Source organism: Notamacropus eugenii, chromosome 1 (assembly GCF_028372415.1).
Source record: "Notamacropus eugenii isolate mMacEug1 chromosome 1, mMacEug1.pri_v2, whole genome shotgun sequence".
NCBI classification, from domain to species: Eukaryota; Metazoa; Chordata; class Mammalia; order Diprotodontia; family Macropodidae; genus Notamacropus; species Notamacropus eugenii.
The window spans coordinates 377,299,497-377,318,701 of record NC_092872.1 but is presented as its reverse complement, the minus strand read 5'-3'; the positions used below and the strand labels follow the sequence as shown (position 1 = coordinate 377,318,701).

The window sequence follows — 19,205 nt, the reverse complement described above, 5'->3', positions numbered from 1 at the left end:
CTAATTATTTCCTCCGCAAAGGCCTCCTGCTTCCCTCACTACTTACAGTATAGAAAAGTCCTTCAGGCATGCCTCCCATCTCTCCCATGCAGAGATGATGAACCATAGGCTCAAATAAGGCATGCATTTTCAGGCATGACCAATATGATAGTTTTTCTTTGACTACTCATTTGTGCCTGAGAAGGTTCTACAGACAGTAGGGATGGGAGGGTTGTGGAACAAATATTTCTTAAGCAGTTTCTATGCACCAACCATGGGTAGCTAGGTGGTGCAGTAAAAAGAGCACCAGCCCTAGAGTCAAGAAGACCCATCTTCCTGAGTTCAAACCCAGCCTGAGACAATTACAGCTGTGTGACCCTGGGCAAGTCATTTAACCCTACTCGTCTCAGTTTCCTCATCTCTAAAATGAGCTGGAGGAGGAAATGACAAACCACTCCCGTATCTTTGCTAAGAAAACCTCAAATAGGGTCACAGAGAGTTAGATGCCTGAAACAACAAACATGTCAGTCAATTGTGCTAAACACTTAAAAATATCTCATGTGATCCTCACAATAACCCTGAGAGATAGAAGCTATTATTATCTCTATTTTACAGTTGAGGAAATGGAGGCAAACAGAGTTAAGTGACTTGCCCAGGATCACACAGCTAATAAGTATCTGAATCAAAATTCGAACTCAGGTCTTCCTAAATCCAGGTTCTGCCCTCTAGCCACTGCAGCATCTAGCTGTCTTGAATAAGTGTTGATAGCTCATTTGCTAAGGTTTTAAGAAAATGATAGTACCTGCCTAGAAGAAGAGAGGAATGCTGGGCATCATCTGAGACTAATGAGTTGACAATCCACCTCTCACTATAGTATCTTCCTGTGCAAGTTTGGAAAGAACATTTACTGGGTTTTATTCCCCCCAGCTTTGGGAACAATTTATTCTAAATTGGGAAACCACTGAGGAATCTTCAAAAGTAGGTAAGTTCATCTTTCTTTTCCAATCTGTGCATCAAAAAGAAGAACAAAGGAAAGCCTGGGTGAAAAAAACCCCAAATGTCAATATTTTAAGTTTCTCATGTTGTCTGAGTCCAAACCATCTCATCAGGAAGTCTCAGTTTATGACTATGGGCAAGTTACAACCTTCATAAGGATTAATACAATATAGAGGGAAATATTCCCTAAATACTGATCCTCAGCTTATTGAAATAGCAATGATCTGCCTCTTGTTCTGATAAATAAGATGACCAGATCACAGTTTTGTTTTATGATATACAGGAATATTCTGCCTATTTGAAGACCAGATTAAAAGCAGCAAATCACAATAAGAGTATTGGCAGAGATTGGGGAAGAACTGCTGTCAATAACAGGAGACAGAATGAAAGCAGGAAAGATATTCTTGGACTTCCTAATACTGAGGTTAATGATGAAAAATAGATAAATAGCAGTCCCAGCACCTTATTAACTCACAGGACTATTAATGGATGACCACAGTGATGGTCCTGAATCATCAGGAAGAATTATACACTAATGTTCAATATTTTGTGCTTAGGAAGCTAAGGAAGTATGTGGTAGATATTAAAAATGTTCGAATCTAAAATGTATGTGTCTGTGTGTTTTTAAAAAGTAAACCTTGGTGTTTGCAAGAGGGAGCCTCAGTTCTGTGGAAACTTTCAGGCCGTGGAAACCTTGTACCCCAAGGGTAGAAGAGGTACAAATGGAGTTATAGTCAATCTCTGCTTGAAAACAAACAAACCTTCCCTATCAGCAGCTCAAGTGAACAGCTCTCAGAGTTGTGACTCACACCAATTATGGTCTGGTCACGCACCAAGAACAGGCTTTCAGGAGGGCGATAAAAACATACCACAATTCAGAGGCTTCTTCCTGATGAATTAACAACAATGGAAGACCCCTCAAAACAAGGCCTGTGCTTGTCCAAGAGAGTGGGGGACTATCCATTTTAAGCTCCCAACAGGCTTTGTCGATCACCCTATGGATTTCTCTGACTAGGGAGGTGGCATCAGCTTGACCTGAAGAATTTCACAGAAAGCTCAGGCATAATCATACATGACAATAGCAGATTATGTTAAGGGAAACCGTGATAGGCTTAGAGTCTCTCAGACTTTTTGGTCATGTCAAGAAATTAATGATTCCTTTCCGCCAGGTCTCTGATGCTATCAGAGATAGAATGGATAGCTAAATGAGGGGAGAATTCTACCGCCCTCCTTCCTATCTATCTGCCCAGGCTGCTTCAGAACCCATCTGGGACAGCTAAAACATAATCTCACAGGCAATCCTGCTCCCTTGCCCAGCTGCTTGACTGATCACATGGCATGGATGAGATGGAAATCAACAACTGCATTTCTTCTGATGAGACAGAGGCCCCACCATCTACTCTGCTACTGATTCCTAAAATTCTTCAGGTTTCACTCTATACCTTATAGTGCCCCAGCAAGGTCATCTCACCTATTTATGGGCCTCTTAAACTAAGGACATTTTCTAATTGGGGGAGACAATATATGTGGGAAAGTTCAGCTACAGGAAATTTAGAAAGGTTAGAAGTCATAAGTATACAATGATGAGACCAATAACAAGGCCCTGAGCTTAGCACAGTACTTAAAACAAGGTAGGTGCTTCATCAATGCTTTTCATTCATTAATTTATCAGTCTCACTGTTGTTCAGTCGTTTTTCAGTCCTATCTGACTCTTTGTGATCCCATTTGGTGTTTTCTTGGCAAAAATACTGGAGTGGTTTGCCATTTCCTTCTCTAGCTCATTTTTACAGATGAAGAAACTGAGGAAACTGGGGTTAAGTGACTTGCCCAGGGTCACACAACTAGGATGTGTCTGAGGCTAGAATTGAATTCAAGGAGATGAGTCTTCCTGACTCCAGGCCTGGCACTCTATCCACATTGCCACCTAGTTGCCTCAATATGCACCAATAGGGACTACAGGATTATCTTCAAATACCTCCACTCATTGGTTCCCCATTAGATTATAAATTCCTCAAGGGCAGGGATTCTCTTTTGTTTCTTTTGTATCCCTAGAGCATAGTCTAGCACAGTGCCTGGCACATTGGAGGCACCTGATAAATGTTTGCAGGTGAGGAAAATCTGTGGCTTTGAGGCCACATGTGGCCCTCTAGGTCCTCAAGTGCAGCCCTTTGACTGAATCCAAACTTCACAGAACAAATCCCCTTAATAAAAGGATTTGTTCTGTAAAACTTGGACTCGGTCAAAAAACTGCACCGGATGATCTAGAAGGTCACATGTTGCCCCAAAAAGGCAGGTTCCCAACCCCTGATTTAATGATTCATAGTAGCAGGTTCACAGAGGAAAACCTCTGTGATTACTGACATTTAGTCTAAGGAGGTCAAAGACAGAAAAAAAGATTCATTATATGCCAAACTATTTATTCATAACAGCACTTTCTGTGGTAGCAAAAAACTGGAAACAAAGTAAGCACCCATCAACTGGAGAACGGGTAAACTAATCATCACACGAATCGAAGAACGTTGGAAAGACTTAGAGCAATTAATCCACTGGCAAAATCAGAACAAGGGAAACATTCGTGGTAACTACAACAATACAAACAAAAAACAATAAAATAAAGCAGATCAGCCATCATAGCGAGTAACCATAATAACCAAGCTGGGGAGAACTGACGAGGAAATGCACCTGGTCCTTTCCTTGGAGAGGTTAGAGACAATGGGTTGCATATATGTCCATATGAAATTGACGTAGGGGAAGATGGGGGGGAGGGGAAGGGAACAAAAATTTATTTCAGACCTACTATGTGTCAAGCATTGTGTGAAGACCTTTACAGACATTACCTCATGCAATCATTTGGTTTGGTTTTGCTTAGTGCTTTTTTTCCCCATTTTTTAAAAGTGAAGTTTCATTGGGGAAGATTATCTAGAGAAATGATTGTCATAAATACAAAAGGCATCAATCAATAAAACAAGAGAAAGATAGGAAGTTAGCAAGATAGAGAAGGACACACAGACAAGAAAGTTTACGTCCCAAATCAGTTTTCTGCCTCTTCTCTAAAATCCAACAAAGGTAGAGAGGAAGGAGAACTTATATTTGGACAAGAGAGAGCCCACACTCCTTCAAGGGGATTGTGCTCTCAGTCTGATGATAAAAAATATGACTGATAAACAAACAAGCAGATCTATATTAATGAAGAGGAATTGTAAGAGTTTAGATGACCAAGAACAATCTGGAGCTAAAGAAAGTTCAGAGAAAAGTGACCCAGAACGATGAAGTGCCTCAACTAGAACATTTGATGTTTACCCTGGAGGAGACTTAGCAGGCACAGGATAGTCATTTCCTTGTATTTGAAACATGGACATGTGAGGTAGGCATCACACTTGTTTTTCTTGGCCCCAGAGAACAGAATCAGGAACAATGGACCAGAGTCACAGCAGGGCACATTTGGCAATATGAAGGAAAAACATCCTCAGCGGAAGCAACTCCCAAGATCTGAAGGTCTTTAAGCAGAGGATAGGTGACCATCTGATCTGATAGAAGGTATTCTAGTTCAGAAAGGCACTGGGCCTCTAAGGTCTTTTCTGCCTCAGGTTCTTTGGGTCATGTGGAGGCTAAATGACCACTTATGGAGGATTTTATAGGCAGGATTCAGGCTTTGTCTACAGGAGTGGACTGCATAACCCTGAGACCCCTTTCAACTTGGGTCTTTGTGAATCTGGTTTAGGTATTGAACAAAGGGGCATAGTCAGAAAGACCACTGAATTTTGAATCAAAGAGCCTGGACTGGAGTCCTGTCTGCTATTTTACCACTATGTAACCTCGGACAAGTCACTGAAACTGGCTGGGTGTTATTTTCCTCATCTGTAAAATTAAAGGATTGAACTATCAGGGTTCTGAGCCTGGAGTCTATGGACATAGCTTTTAAAACTATATTTTGGTAACAGTATTTCAAAATAATTGGCTTCCTTTGTATTTTATTTTGTGCATTTACCAACATTATTCTAAAAAGAGGCCCATTAGACCTCACCAGTATGTCAAAAGGATCCAAGACACCAAAAAAAAAAAAAGATTAAGAACCTCTCATAGAGGTGATCTGTAGGTCCTTCCAACTCTGAACCCTATGATTCTATGTGGTACAGAGAGTCACTGTATAAAGCCTTACATTGCTAGAGTGATTTATATTTAGCTCTTAGTCTCAAAATTGTAGGGCATCTTAGTGGTTAAGTTGCCTGCATCCTGGGGCAGTAAACCTCTCTTTTTATAGCAAATGGCTCTCCTAGCAAATGGTCATAAGGATGCTGCTTGAACACCTCTGGGGATCCGAAGCATGCTATCTATTGAGGCAGCCCATTGTTTCTTTTATTTTCATATGCTGAACTGAAATTTACCTCCATGTGATTTTCCTTTTGTTAGGCCTAGATCTGTCCTCTGAAGATAGCAGAACAAGTCTGGTCCCCCTTTCCCAAATGGCCTCTTCAAATCTTTGAAGACCATTCTCCACCATTCCTTACATTTTCTCTGCTCCTGGCTAAACATTCTCAAATCCTTCAACAGGCCCCCATATAGGATGGCTTCACATCTCTTTTTCATCTTGTCATATCTCTCTCTGGACACATTCCAGGTTGTCCATGGCCTTTTTGGAAAAGTGGTGCCCCTAGCTGGGTATAGTCTTTCAAACAGGATCTGAGTAAGGGCACTGCCCATAGAGTACCGGCCCTGGAGTCAGGATAACCTTTCAAATCCAGCCTCAGACGCTAGCTGTGTGACTCTGGGCAAATCACTTAACTCCCATTTGCCTCAAAAAAAAAAAAAAAAAGAATAAAATGCAAATAGGGTGTGACTAGGGCATAGAACAGGTTATTCTAGATAGGCCATCAAAGAATGTTGGGGTTGCAAGGAGCCTTCAAGGTCATCTTGTTAATCTGAACCCTGTCATTTCTCCAGAGGTCTCATGCACAGATGGACCAATTTCTTGGAGAGGAATGCAGAGGCAGCAGGGAGGCCAGGGCACAGGAGAGAAGTTTTGGGTGTACAGAGCTAAGTTACATTATTATAAATAACTACACAGAGAGATAGCAGGGAACACACTCTGGGACTGAAGGTCACCACCCCATGAAGCAGGCAAGGCAAAGAGTCCCCTGGCTCAGCATTTAAAGAAGTGTCCTGCTGAAGAGAGGCAAGCACGTTGTCAGCTCCTGTCTTTTGCCCAGCTGCTGCAGTATTTATAGGGAGAGGCTCGAAGTTGGAGTTCTTCAGTAAGGCCCCTACAGAGAGATTTCCGAGCCAGGAAGAGAAGCAGTATGGGTCCTCAGGAAGGACCCCTAGAATTGGAACCAGAAGCTCTGGAGTCCAAATCTCAGCCCCCAAGCTCAGAGACCTCAGACAACATCACTTAAACTCTTCAAAACCCTTCCACATAGCAATAAGAGTATAAGCACCAACCACCCCATAGGGTTGCCGTGAGGAAGGTGTTTTCCAAGACCCTAACATAATAGAAATGGGAGTTACACAGTTGTGTTGCCTCTAGACAAAGCCTTCAGTGATCTCTCCAACCACTACCGCCCTCCCTCCCTAATCCTCTCCTACTTAACTACCTCGTGAGCCTTACTCTCTTACAGAAGACTTTGCACAACTTTGAATCACTTAAGTCTAATTCATGAGCAAGTCAAGACATCTCCTTGTGATGTCATCAGTCCTCTTGGAGGACAAACAACCACCTTGAATTAACTGCATTTCTATTTTTTCATGTTCGTGCTTCTCCTCTGACAGAGCAAGCTCTTTGGGATCAGAGACTGTTTCAATCTTCATATTGGCATCCTCAGCACCTAGCACTGTGCCTGGCACCGAGGAGGGACTTGTTAAGTGATCACCGTTTGCTGTCAATGACCTTGGGAAGCACCAAACAACCTGTCTTGTGTAGGGGCTACAAATAGGATCTAAAAAAGGGAGACTCAGCTTCTATTGGCCCTTCAGGTGGCTCAGTGGACACAGCATTAGAAACCCAGGAAGACCTGGGTTCAAATGTGACCTCAGACACTTCCTAGCTGCAGTACTGTCCAGTTCTAGATGCAGTATTCCACCTATGGAGTATGGACAGCTAGGTGGCACCATAAAAGATAGCTGGGCCTGAAGTCAGGAAGACTCATCCTCCTGAGTTCAAATCTGATCTCAGATACTTACTAACGGTGTGTGCCTGAGCAAGTCACTTCACCCTGTTTGCCTCATCGGTATAATGAGCTAGAGAAGGAAATGGGGAACCACTCTGGTAACTTTGCCAAGAAAACCCCAAATGGGGGTGATGAAGACAGAAACAACTGAACAACTACAACAAAAATCTATGGAATGAGCAACATCAGGAGAGAATGGGTTCCCTTCACTAGGAGAGCTTCAAGTGAAGACTAGATTTGTGGGCAACGTAGTTGAGGAGATGCTTGGCCAAGGACTTGTGAGACAGGATAGTCTATGAGGGTTTTTCCAACTCCAAGACCATAAGATTATAGATTCAGAGCTGGAAGGGATTTTAGGTTTATCTTCTCCAGCCCCCTAATTTCATAATTGAGGAGATGGAGGCCCAGGAGGTTAAGTCACTTGCCCAAGGTCACGCAAGTATTAAATAGCACAGCCAGGATTTGAACCCACATATTGCGGTAATGTAGTTGTGGAAAGAATTCTGGATCTGGAATTATGTCATGCCTCTGCACTCATCTGGGTGACCTTGGGCAAGTCACAAGGTCTCTGAGTCTCATCCTCTCCAAATGGAGAGGGTGGATTCTCAATAACCTCAATGAAGCAGTTGAACCATGGGATCCATAAAATCCCTTCCAGGTCTAAATGTATAATTGCATGATTCTTAATCCAGTATTTCAGATAGAGAGGTCTTCCCCAACCATGTAAAGACTTTCCCTACTAGAATGGTCAGATGAGAACAATTTGTTCCAATGGTCATGAAGGTGGCTGAAGCAGGTGCTGTGGGGGGCTTAGAGTTTGGTCAGACATCGAAGACACCAAGGTTATCCACTGCATCCTGGGCCATCGTCAGTCCTCTTGACTTTTGTCCTACCACTGGACTTAACTGAATCAGGAAGAGAGAGTAAGATTGACAACTTTGTGCAACTCTGCATCCTTAATCCAGTTCACAAATGAATCAAGGAATCACCAAGACATCAAGATGTCATTGTTCTTCTTCAAAAACAACTTCAGACCACTGAATCACACTGATTCAATGATTTTAAGTCTATTCCACAGAACCATTGTGCTGAATAGGCCCTTAGGGACTGCCTAGCTCCAACCCAGACTCACAGAATTTTAGAGAAACAAGAGAAGGAACTTTTGAGATCATCTGTTCCAATTCTCTCATTTTACAGATGAGCAAACTGAGAATGAGAGAATCCCTTAGCTACTAGGGCTAGGGCAAGAACTCAGGTCCTCTGTGTCTTTGACACTCTTAACCTCAAATCTATAATTCTTTTTATTTTGCTACACAGTTGTCTCATCTTCCAGCAGAGAAACTGAGGCCCAGAGAAGGGAAATGAGTTACCTGAGACCATAGACAGAATCAGAGGCAAAGCTGGGCTCAGAGCCCACCCCAGGGCACCATCCACTTACACAAACACGGACACGGACACGGACACACACACACACACACACACACACACACACACACACACACACACACCCCCTTAACCAAGGCATTTTTCACCTCCTTCATTACTATTGTTCTTCTAGGGTGTCTTGTTACAGGAACACTAATGTCATTTTTCTGTGTGCTCAGACTTGTTGAAATTTAAACCCACAGGATTTCCAGAAAGGGATTAGGAAGGACACTCTTGGCTGATTCCTCTGGTCATGTGACTATGGAAGGCTAAAGCACCAGAGTTGGCTAGGGCTCCTAGTTGCCATATTGTTCCAGGTTGGGTCTGGACTCTTATAATCTCCAACAGTACAATTAATTTTCTACTCACAGTCAGTGAGATGCTTACTCCTCTAGCTTCTCTTGCTCACTTTAAATAGTCTGGAAGAGGAGACATATAGCACAGTGCAGTGACAGCCCTAGACTTCAAATCCAAAAATCCTAGCTCAGTGACTGCTATGAGACCTTAAGGAAGTCTTTTCCTTTTCCCCTTTGGGTATGAGTTTCTCCCACTATGAAATGAGGGAGAAGACAGTCTCTACAGGTTCTTATTGTTCTGACACTTAGAATTCCAAAAAAAACTAAATTGTACCACGTCTAAGCCAGGGGTAGTGGGACACTTTTGGGATGCCACAAAGTCATGACAGCCTGGGTTTTCCTGTTGGTCAGTCTGTGATTGGCAGATAGAAGGTAGAGATGGTGATGAGCATAGTGGGAGGGAGGAGAGAAAATGGCTGCTTTGTGTGGATGGACAGATGGTAGGACTTAGGAGGGGGTCTGAGGTATCACAGGAGATTCTCAGGGGGAGAAAGAGATGATTGCAAAGTTGGGGACATTTTCTTTTTGACAAGAGGAACATCCTGGCCTCTCCTTAAGGCTTGTCCACTGTGTGATAGGCTCTGCTTGCTCCAAGTTCTTTTTAGCCCATCTGGGAGCTAAGCAAAAGACTGGCAGGGCCAGTAGCAGATGGAGACAGGATGCAGACGGAACCCAGGAAATGGAGGAAACTTAAAGAAAGACCATTTGAATTCCCCAAACACAGCATGAGAAGCCCTAGGAAGAAGCCATTTCATTTCAGAGGCACAAGGTGAATCGTGAGCTGAGTCTCTGGGAGGGAGAGGAAGGGGAATGGTGTTGTGAGTCATGGAGACTCTGCTGATAATTAACTACACACATCCTCATGACATTTACCCCTTCTTGTCCTTGTCAGGATCCCAATGCCCAGTCCTGGAAGAAAGACTAGCAGCTATAAGGGAGAGGTCAAAGTCCAAGGATTCAGATTACCAATTCCCTCTAGGTTCTCTTACGTATATGGATAAGGGGGCCCTATCGTAGGTTGTGATCAATGAAATCAGCACTCAGAGCCAGAAAGGGCCCTTTAAACCCAGAGGTGGCCCACCAAGCCTCACCCAGGCCTGACTAGGAAGGACTAAGTGGTTCTAGTTTTGAAGGCAGCAGAAGCTCTTGGATGACTCTCCCCTCTTCCAAAATGCACCCTCAGTTTCACCTTTTCTCTCCTATTTTGTCTTTGCTAAGTATTACTTCACACTAAAGTCTGTCCTGCTACCTAGAACTAGAGCTTATAGTCTTGTTGACTATTCTGATGTAGAAGAATGAGTAGGAAATTATGGACGTTGGAAAAAGTAGTGGAGTTGAGTCAAAGGAATCTAGGTTCAAATCTTAGCTCTGACACTATCAGTGTGACCTTGGACAAGTCCTTTCCCTTCCTCTGGGTCTTAGTTTCCTCCTAATGAATGGGGTTCAACTAGAAGATCCCTGTGGTCACTTTCAAGCACATATTGGGTAGCAACTAGGTAGCCCAGTGGATAGAGCACTGGCTCTGAAGTTAAGAGGACCTGAGTTCAAATTCGTCCTTGGACACTCACTAGCTATGTGACCTTGGACAAATCACTTAATCCTGTTTGCCTCCCCTCCCCCCAAAAGAGAATGTACTGGTACTAACTTGAGAACTGTTTGTTTTATTTTCAGGGTGGTCATTTACACCTCATAAATTGGCAAAATGCTACAAATATTGGGTTTGGGGAATTATTTTGTTGATTGTTTAGATTTTAAAAATTGACGAAGAACATGTTAATAATTCAGATTAAACTTAAAAGTATGTCATGAATACACTTTCCCTCAGAGAATTGGTTGTTAAATATTTACCAGCACATCCTATCTCAAAGTTCTATGACCCCAAGGACTGGGTTGTAGGTTTGAGGAACCATAAATGCAATACTGGGAATCCTGCCCAGTGTTTCTTCCTGTGAAAGAGCTCAAGTACATATCTTGTCAGGAGACCTGAGATTCCTTATGCTTGGGGACCACATGCTTTCTTTTATATTCCTATTTGTTAAAGAGAAGGGCACTCATAAGAAAAGTCTTATATCCCATCTCAGTATACATGAAAGGGAAGGTAGTATATAGCCTAATGGTCAAAGATTTTGTCTGAATCAGACTTCTATTGTTTTATTGCACTATGTTTTATTATGCTTCTCAAATACTGTGTTTTTTTTACAAACTGAAGGTTTGTAGCAAGCCTCTCAGAACCATTTTCCCAACAAGTTGGGACTCTTTATGACCCCATTTGGGGTTTTCTTGGCAAAGACACTGGAGTGGTTTGCCATTTCCTTCTCCAGCTCATTTTAAATGAGGAAACTGAGGAAAACAATGCAAAATGATTGGTGAAGGGTCACACAGCTATTAAGTGTCACATTTTGGTCATTCTTATGATATTTCAAGCTTTTTCATTATTATTATATGTGTTATGGTGATCTGTGATCAGTGATCTTTGATGTTTCTAGCGTAATTGTTTTACAGCTCATTAACCACACCCACAGAAGATGGTGAACTTAATCAATAAACGTATATTCTGGCTGTTCCACTAACTGTCATTCAGTCTCCCTCTCCTCAGTTCTCCCTATTTGCTGAGACACAACAAGATTGCAATTAGACCAATTAATAACCCTAAGATAGCCTTTCAAGCGAAAGGAACAGTCGATCCATGGGGCAAACTTCACTGTTGTCTTATTTTAAGAAATTGCCACAGCCACCCCAGCCTTCAGCAACCAGTACCCTGATCAGTTAGCAGCCTTTAACACTGAGGCAAGACTCTCCACAAGCAAAAAGATTACAGCTCATGGAAGGTTCAGATGATGATTAGCATGTTTTAGCAATAAAGTAGTTTTTTATTTAAGGTATGTACATTGATATTTTTAGACATGATACTATTGTACATTTAGTAGGCTACAGTACAATATAAAGGATAACTTTTATAGGCACTGGGAAACCAAAAAATGAGTGATTCACTTTATTGTGGTGATCTGAAATTGAACCCATGATATCTCTAAGGTATGCCTGTATTCCTAAATTATTTGGTAGATTGGTGATCAACTCACTAAAGCTGGCTGGTAGAAGAAGGGCTTTTGCTGTGAGTTTTGTGTGTGTCTGTGTCATTTTCTTAATGGATCCTTTCAGAAGAGAGATAAAGGGACATCCAGGAGTAGAATGCTGCAAACTCTGTCAGTGGTTGTTGACTTTCTTTGTTAAAAGGGAGAATACAGTTCTTGGAGGGGGGGGGGAGGCTCATGCATGCATGTGCCCACATGTACTAGACATAGAAATGACTATGATATAAAAACAAAAAATATCAGTGTAACATTTTTCAAAGGGAAAGCGATAGACTTCTAAAGTCCAAATACCCTTCTTTTACAGAGATGGAAAATGAGGCCCAGAAAAGGGAAATGACTTACCCAAAGTCATACCTTGAGATAATGGCAGAATTAAAGCTAGAAACTAGGACTTCTAAGTCAAAGTCTAGGGCCTTTTTAAATTCACCACATTGAATAGTATAATGCTATTGCCTTACAGTATTGAACAGGTCCTTTGTCACAGACTTTTAACCTGTGGGATCCCAAAGGCTGTTTGTTGCCCTGATTATCATTGTGGAGAATTAGGGCACAGGAAATACACAGGGCATAGGAAATTTAGGGTTTGGGGATTCCAGCAAAGGGGATGCAGTTGTGACCTACAGGCTACAGGGGGCAGGGGGCTGCCTGGAATTATTATTAGCTATCCCTTATTTAGGGTACATTGATATATAACCATGAGTTGAACTTAGAGATAGACTTGGTTCCTAGGGATGTGGAAAGAAACAGAGAATGTTCATGACAGCAAAGAATGAGTCTGTGATTAGGGAAAAGAGAAAGAAAGTTGAGGCAAGAAATGGTTATTTATGAGGTAATCCCTCTCCAGGCTGCACTTCTGACTCATGGCCACAGGACTTTTTCTCCCAGGCCATGGAAACCTTTTCAGGCAGGAAGCTCATGACACTCTAATTTAGACCAATTCTCTTCTTGTAAATACGCTCTGCCTCTGTGGACTTTCCCTCTGATTGGCTGGGTCCAGAACAACCATGAGGCAGTTGGTGGTGCAGTGAATACAGTGCTAGGAATAGTTCTGGAACTCATCTTCCTGAGTTCAAATCTGTCCTCAGACACTTGCTACCTGTATGACCCTGGGCAAATCATTTAACCCTGTTTGCTTCGGTTTCCTCATCTATATATTGAGCTGGAGAAGGAAATGGCAAACTGTTCTAGTATCTCTGCCAAGAAAACCCCAAATGGGGTCATGAAGAGTTTGAAATGACTAAACAACAAGAAGAACTATGTCTTCATTCCTCTCCAGGCTATGTTCTTGAATCATTGTAAAAAGACTTTTCCTACCATTCCCCAAATATCCACTTTATTCACCCCTACCATCACCCTTACCTGTTTTTCAGCTCCCTCTTATGTATTCTCTTTCTCCATTAGGATTTTATAAGCTCCTTGAAGACAGGGACTGTCCAGCTTTCTGTTTGTATTTGTATTTCCTGGCTTAGTGCACTGCCTGGTGCTTAGTAAAATCTCTCTCTCCCTCTCTTTTAATCAGAAAAGGAGGTTGGCTGATTTAATTAAGTTAATGAAATTTACTTCATTGCATTTATGAAATGAATTTAATAAAACAGAGGCAGTGCTTAGTAAACTTAAAAATGCTTATTACCTGGAAATGAGAGTGTCCAAGAGTTTGGAGCCCTGGAGGGTTTTTTTTAATATGAGAAGTTAAAAATAACTAGCATTTATAGAATTTTTCAAATGTCTTCACAAACATTACCTCATTTTATTTTCACAACAATTCCCAGAGGTAGGTGCTATTATTATCCCCATTTTTCACAGATAAGGGAACTGAGGCAAACAGAGGTTGAAGCTTGCCCAGGATTACATAATTAGTAAGTGTTTGAGGCTGAATTTGAACTCAGGTCTTCCTGACTCCAAGTCTAGAGCTCTATCCATTGATTGTATGCAGTGAAGGGAATTATGTTCTGATTCTGGGCCCTAAACTCCTCTCATGCTGTGATCGCAGTTTTCCTAAGCATGATGAGAAGGCCTGATCAGATTCTGTGTCCCTGAATGACAAATTTCTGAACTCCCTGTTTTCAAGGGATAACAGGGCAAAAGGAATGATTGTGTTTCGCATGGGAACTAGAAGAAAGGGCAGCAGTGATGACTGTGAGTGGGAAATCTCCAACAAAGGATCAGAGCATGACCCATTCAGTCCAGTCTTCAAGGGCTAAGGCGGAGGAGGGGACCATTCTATGTACCAGGGTTACATTCCAGTTATGAGATTCTCTGTTTTATGGTCTACAGTTCCTTCCAGCTCTATCACTCTAAATTCAAAAGTTCTTTGTAGCTCTGACAATCCATGAGTCACTTAACTGTACACAAGGATCCCTGCCAGCCCCATATTTACTTAGAAAATCACATGTTAACGTTATCTGCTCTAATATTTCCCAATTACATTTGGGCCATATTTGGGAGTGTTGCAGCTCAAGGGTTTGACACCTCTGCTCTACATAGCATTAGGATTATTTCGAGTTTCTTTCCCATTGCTATCCTACTGCTTATTCTGTCTATCAGTGTCCAGTGACTTCAGGCTCATCCTTGGTCATAAGCTGGTACCTATCATTAGTGCAAATTCACAAATACTTTGAGTATTTTTGAGTATATTGATACTTGAGTCACATGGTCTCCAATTTTCAACTTTTATCATCCTGAGCGACCTCCTCTGGATAAACTCCAGTTCCTTTCTAGAGTCTGGTCAGCCTAGAATATAATATAACACATTACTTCCAAAGTGATCTGGCCAAGGCACAATACAATGGAACTACCACCTCCCTCACTCCATATACTATGTCTCATCAGGCACCCATTGACTTTCTGGTGGTCATGTCTCACTGTTGACTCATTTTGAGCATGAGTCTCTTGAAAAACCAAGTCACAAGAACTGCCATCTAATCACCCCTTATCCTCTGTGAGGTTGATTTTTTTTTCATCCAAATAAAGAAAACTTCACATTTATTCCTATCAAATTTCATCTTACTCAATACGGCCTACTGTTCTAGGCTGCCAAGACTTGTTTGGACCCTGACACTGATATCCAAAGTAACTATCCTTCCTAGAATTATGTCATCTGCAAATCTGACAAGTGGCCAGATAGATAGATAAGAGACAAACTGACAGACAGATAGATCATGGTCAGTGGGGATTAGAATTTCAGCAGGGGAGGCATATAACCAGAGCTAAGCATTAGGAAAAAGAATCTGACAATATGCACAGGCTGCATTAAGATGGTCCCCTCAAACATCCCTGTAACTTATCAGAGGTGACTTGACTTTTCACTATCCAAAAGGGTTACCTTCTTCAGACATGGAGTTGTTCCTGTGCTCTCTTTGTCAGAGATTGCCAATTGCCTGCAGACCAGATTCCACCAGGACTCAATCTGATCCCACTTCCATCATAGTAAAAAAGTTTTGGCATCTACCTGGCTGCTGGTGCCAGAAGGTCAAATAGGATGTTTTTTACTTCTTGATTCTCAGCAGCTCAGGGACATGGTATACTTCCCACTGGTCCAGTCAGGGTTGTACTGTGTCATTATAATTACTCTCAGCTGAAGCAAGGGCACTAGTTTTTTCCAATTAAAGAGAAGAATGATCTTTTATTTCCAAAAGATTCAGGGACAACAGAGAAAACAGTTTTCAGACCAAGTGAGAGAAGGCTGACACTGTCTTTAGTAAGGAGGATATTTTGGGATCCTAACCCAAAACATTCTTCTGTTCCTTCCTTCTGTCAGAGGCAGTTGGTGGTACAATGCATGAGGCAATGGACCTGGATTCAGGAAAACCTGAGTTCAAATCTGGTCTCAGACACTTAACTAGCTGTGTGATCCTGGGCAAGTCACTTAATCTTGTTTGCCTCAGTTTCTCATCTGTAAAATGAGCTGCAGAAGGAAATGGTAAACCAAAAAAAAGCAACTGAATTATACCTGGAGGGCCTTAGAGGAGACATCAGAAGAAAGTGAAATATCTATTGCTCTCTAGCAGCAAAAGGAAGTAAATGCTTGCTCTTGTCTGTCTAAACCCAAGGCTATGAATTCCTATAAGAAATGTGGGTGCTCAGTCCACCTTCAGTTAGCAAACATTTATAAAATGTCTACTATGTGCCAGGCACTGTGCTAAGCCCTGGGGCTACAAGATAGGTAAAAAGCCAAAACAAACAAAAAACCACACCTTGTTATCAAGGAGATCTCATTTTAATGGGGGAGACAGAAGAAAATCCATAAAAACAAGATCTATACAGGATAAATTGGAGACAATCAACAGAAGCATACTAGCATTATGCGGGAATCAAGAAAGGCTTCTCATAGACGGTGACATTTGAGCCTGGCATGGGAAACAGAGTGTGCAAATGCACTGGATCCAGAGATGGAGTGTTTTGTTCAAGAAATAGCAAGGAGGCTGGTGTCACCTGACTGTAGAGTATGTGGGCAGTGGGGGAGGCGACTAGGGTGTAAGAAGACTAGAAAGGTATATTGTGAAGGGCTTCCAATGCCAGAGTTGAGATTTGATCCTAAAACCTATATCCTAGATTTGATCATTACTCCTTCCATTATAACACGGAGGTACAGGTGATAAGGGGCCCACTGAAGTTGATTATATAGGCGGTGGCGGGGGTTGGGGGAGGTGAAGATAGTTAGATATGCATTTTAGGAAGATTAATTTGACAGCTGAATGGAAGAAGGACTGAAGTGGAGAGAAACTTAAGGTAGGGAGACCAACTAGCTGGACATTCTAGGTCTTTGATATTCTAGGATATGTCATAAGGCTGTACTTGATGTACAAGTCAATAATTCTTCATGCTGCCCACAGTGCATTGGAGACAGAGATGGACACAGAAAAAGACTCACAAAGACACAGACAGACGTAGAGAAAATGTTATCCATGTTAGCCCCAGGCCTGACATCATCATGAGATTGCAATAATCCCAACCTGAGTTTTACCAAGTGCTCTGGGGCTGCAGAGCAGATGACAAATTAAGAGGCACAGCTTGAAGTCAGCTAGATACAAGGGGTTAAAGGGAGGGGAGAGAAAGGTGTGTGAAAGGTGTTTGCCATTCCAGATGAGCAAGGTGGGATGTGGGAGGAGGAAATAGCTGAGTGGAGAGCTAGAGGCTGATGGGATATGATCATTGCATCCAGTGCTTCATTTTTTGTGTCAAGGACCCCTTTTGCAGTCTGGGAAAGCCTCCCCACTCCCACCTCCCAGAATAAATTTTTAAATGCATAAATAAAATACATGGGATTACAAAGAAAACCAAATACACTGAAATAGTTATCAAAAGTGAAAAGCTCGCAGACCCCAGGCAGACGAATCTCCCTGATATACGTACATATTATTAACATAGTGGAAAGAACACTGGATTTGGAGGCAGAGGCTTCAAAGTCCAAATCTGGAACTAATTGCTTTTGTGACCTTAAGAAAGTCATTTAACTTCTCATCCATAAAAAAAGGAGATTGAATTAGATAGCATCTAAGGTCTCTTTCAGTTCTAAATTCTCTGAGTCCCTTACTTAAGGGGATAGGGATCTTGAGCCTCAGGAGTCATACAGCTTGCCTGAAGTCCCATGGGGCAGAATCAGGGTTGGAGCCCAGGTTTGCTGCCTCATGCACCCATGTCCTTCACATGCATTCCAGCTGCTCCAAGGAATTCATGGGGTTATTGAAGCAACAACTTGTATACACAAAACAATGAAAGAACCACGCAAGAGATCACATGTATACCCTGCATATAGCTACCAACAGTTTTTTGCAAGAACATTGCTAAGACCTTAACAATCAAACACCACTGCAGTCTTACAAAATCCCACTGTGATGGGATCGAACAAAGTGCCCATTTATAACCTGGTCTCTATGCAACTAGCTCTCCCCTGCAACATCTTTTCACCTAACATTGGTTTTTTGGTAGAACAAATAAATGAGGTCAGGTGGCCAATGCCTTTTTTTTTTTTAAATAAGCAGTGTTAGATCATCTAGTACAGAGACCAATGTGACCTTAGGGAATGGGGAAAGATTCATGGGAGAATGGAACTTGAGCTGAGCTTCTAAAGAGTAGTAAGGAAATGGGCTGTAGTGGATAAAGCACCAGGCCTGTAGTCAGGAAGTCTCATCTACCCTGAGTTCAAGTCGGCCTCAGACACTTACCACCTGTGTGACCCTGGGCAAGTCACTTAACCCTGTTTGCCTCAGTTTTCCTCATCTGTCAAATGAGCTGAAGAAGGAAATGGCAAACCACTCCAATATCTATTTGTACCAAGAAAACCCCATATGGGGTCACAAAACATTGGACACAACTAAAAAAAAAAAACAATAAAGGAATTGGGAGCTGAGGGAGAGACATTCCAAGCAGAGAGAGTAGCATAATCCTTCAGGAGTTAAGAAAGAGGCTTGCCAGGTGTGGGAAACTAGGGAAAACAGATTTACTGGAATAGAGGGTGTGTGTGTAGGCAGTTGTGAATGATAAGGTTGGAAAGGCAGGGTGGGGTTAGATTTTCTAGGGCTTTGAATGCCAGGGTGAGAAATGTGGATTTGATGTGCTAAGCAAATGAAATGTGTGCCTCCTACTTTTGGCAATCAGATTCATTAGTCAGAGGTCAAGAAGTCTTCCTAAAGAGCCCACCAAAACAGTGGTGAAAGAAATCACAAAGATCAGAGATTCAAAGCTGAAAGTTACCTTAGAAAGCCACCTAGTCTAACCCCCTCATTTTACAGATGAAGAAATTTGGGCCCAGAGAGGTATAATCATACGCATAGATAAGTGAAGGAACATAGATTTGAAATAGATTTGAACTCAGGTTCCTATCAGGTCTTCTGACTCCAAATCATTACTCCTTCTACTATAACATGGAACTGTTGTTATTTTCAATTATTTTTCAGTCATCCCCAACTCTTCATGACCCCATTTGGGGTTTTCTTGTCAAAGATACTGGAGTAGTTTGCCATTTCCTTCTCCAGCTCATTCTAAAAATAAGGAAACTGAGGCAAACAGGATTAAGTGACTCACCCAGGGTCACATTGCTAATAACTGTCTGAGGCCAAATTTAAAATCACAAAGATAAGTCTTCCTGACTCCAGGCCTGGCATTCTATCCACTGTGCCACCTAGATACCATCTGTGGACAAAATATCCTGGGGCTTCTCGCTGGCTTTTCTGTAACTATTAGGGATAAGATGG

At 42.1% G+C, this 19,205-nt stretch overlaps 1 protein-coding gene across 4 annotated transcripts in view; it reads right to left on the bottom strand.

Moving 5' to 3' along the window:
- The window catches only part of PPARGC1B (PPARG coactivator 1 beta), a 164,129-nt gene that overhangs the window by 44,601 nt on the left and 100,323 nt on the right, over positions 1-19,205 (bottom strand). The window lies entirely within an intron of this gene.